This window comes from Austrofundulus limnaeus, unplaced genomic scaffold (assembly GCF_001266775.1).
Source record: "Austrofundulus limnaeus strain Quisiro unplaced genomic scaffold, Austrofundulus_limnaeus-1.0 Scaffold816, whole genome shotgun sequence".
In the NCBI taxonomy this organism is placed as follows: domain Eukaryota; kingdom Metazoa; phylum Chordata; class Actinopteri; order Cyprinodontiformes; family Rivulidae; genus Austrofundulus; species Austrofundulus limnaeus.
The window spans coordinates 17732-20356 of record NW_013953218.1 but is presented as its reverse complement, the minus strand read 5'-3'; positions in this window follow the sequence as shown (position 1 = coordinate 20356).

The window sequence follows — 2625 nt, the reverse complement described above, 5'->3', positions numbered from 1 at the left end:
CCACTAGACTAGTAGGTGATTTCTTTATCAGCTGGTAAAAACTAATAAAAAACTGTTTAAAAGTAATTAGGTTTTAAAGTAAATGTGTTTATATCTCATGTGTATACCACTCCATTTTGTTTATTCCTAAAACTGATACAATTTCTTGCTTTAAACATGTTTATATAATGTGTTTGGGTGGGACTGATCGAAGACGCAGAGACTGATGACAGGTATGTTCAGTTAGCAGAGGAGAGGAAACTGAACAAAGCTCACAGAAACAAACAGCTGCAGAGAAGTTTGTTAGAACAGCACGTGTTTGGAGGGTGGGTGTCAGTCGCTGGGAACAAAGACAGAGTTCATAAGGGTACTTAAATCTTTAGAAATGCTTGAATTTTAACAAAGTCTTTAAGGTTTGGAAAGTTCTTGATTTGTGTGTAAAGTCCTTGAAAGTGCTTGATATTCTAATAGCACAGTTTTGTAATAAAGAGCATGAACAGTTTGATTAAAAATCTGACATTTATGTTAAATACACAAAATAGAGAGCAACCATTTTGTTTTTAATGAATCTCAGAGAGCCTCACGGCTGTTCAGAGTGGGTTTGCTACTTTTCATAACATCAGGGTTTGAGCTGACACCGGCTGACTGGTGGCGTCCTCCAAAAAAACACTGCAAACCTAGTTTGAGCACTTTACTGTGTCTATCATGAACTCAGTAAAGTCAAAGCATGAGCAGATGGGAAGGGAAAAGGCTGAAACCAGTGCTGGCTGTAGTCATTTTGGTGCCCTAGGCGAGTTGAAGCGCACCCTCTCCCCCCCACTAACTATGTCCCACCCACCCCAATTTAAACCCCTAAAACTAAGTTTGACAGTGTAAGGTACTGTGATAAACTTAGATTTATTTGCTTTCCCAGAAAGCAAATAAATAACAACATACATGTCAACTTGTACAGATTGTCACTAAGTTATAAGGATTTGACATCATTTTGCAGGTATACGGACGTTTAGAGCAATCTCAAGGATGTTTTCAAGTCTTACAGATTTTTTCAAAACCTCATTTTCAAATTTATCTAACATGTCAGAGCCTGTGGGATGATTTAAAAAACAATGAATAACATTAAACAGCCATCTTCCAACCTGTTCTGCTGCTAGAAATAAGTTACTTTTTCCACTCCTTTCCTCCTGCTTCGCAGCGGGCGCTGTAACGTCCTCAGCGAGGCTGACCCCCCGCGGGTGTGAGTTGTATGGATTTTTTTGCAAAATTTACAGATTTTTGAGGCCGAAGAGGTTGACATGTTTGGGACAACAAAATACAGACTTGTTGTTATTGAGTTTGTCAACACGAACCACTACCTGAGAGGCACTACTAGCCCCTCCCCCGTCAGAGTGTCAGAGCAGGACGAGTCAGTGCAACGTCAATCAAATGAGAGAGAGGGTGGGGGCGATTGCTTCATGGGGGGGATGTTTTATGGATAGAGTAGCTTATTTTTCCTGTAATACTTCATTATAGTTTTTTAAGATAAATCTAATTGAAAGGGGCGCTGAGCAGAGTTACAACCAGGGATTACAAATAATTACTTTTTTTCTTCTGCAGTTCGGCGCCCCCTCCAGCAGATGGCGCTCTAGGTGACCGCCTAGTTCGCCTATGCCAAGAGCCGGCTCTGTCTGAAACAAAGAGGAGGAATTGAGTGGTTAATATCAAATTCAAAAGGTAATGAATGAGATTTTGATGTCTTTTCCTTACAGGTTTGAGAAAGTCCAGGACGGTGTAGGTCAGGTGAGTATTTAACAGGTGTACACTGACTGGCAGGTGGTTGCTGCTTTCATGACCACTGGCTCAAAAACATTAGATATAAAACAGGGTTGGAACGAGAACAAATCTTTGAGTTGATTCCTCCAACAAGAAGGACCTGCAGCTGTTTGTGATGGGAGAGTTGACACTCTTGAGCCATGATGCAAAAGTAGTGGGAAGAAATCATAAATTTAAGCTAGCTTATAACTTTGCAGGTAAATAACAAACTGATTGTTTGAAGGATGGATTTAGGGTTTTATGATATCTAGTGTACTTAAAATGTGCAACAACAAAATCTTTTTACTACTGAAAACACTAGTAAAGGTGGTTAGCTAAAGCTTTACATTATGTATGTGTAGCCTATGTGTCTATTTCATATTAATACTATAAGTTTCAGAATTCATTCAGTTGTACAGTATTTTACATTGTTGATAGACTGCCTTCACACAGGGAACACTGTGTGTCGTGGTTATAAAGCTCAGTCGAGAAARGAGCACAGAGATACAGACTGCACTGAAAAAATAACTTGTAAGATTTACTTGAAAAAATCCTCGTAACAATTTGCAGTAACGTTTAAGTCAATTTAAATGCTACAAATTCAAGTAATATTTACTCATCATTATCTAGTAAAAGTAACTAAGAATATAGTTAAAGATTTGTGAATAAATCAGATAAATTTTACAAACTTTAACTATATACTTAATAACTTTTACTAGATAATAATGAGTAAATTTTACATGAATTTGTAGCATTTAAATTTACTTAAACGTTAGTGCAAATTTTTACGAGGATTTTTTTCTAGTAAATCTTAAAAGTTCTTTATAACAGTGCACATGCATCAAGCACAATATTGTA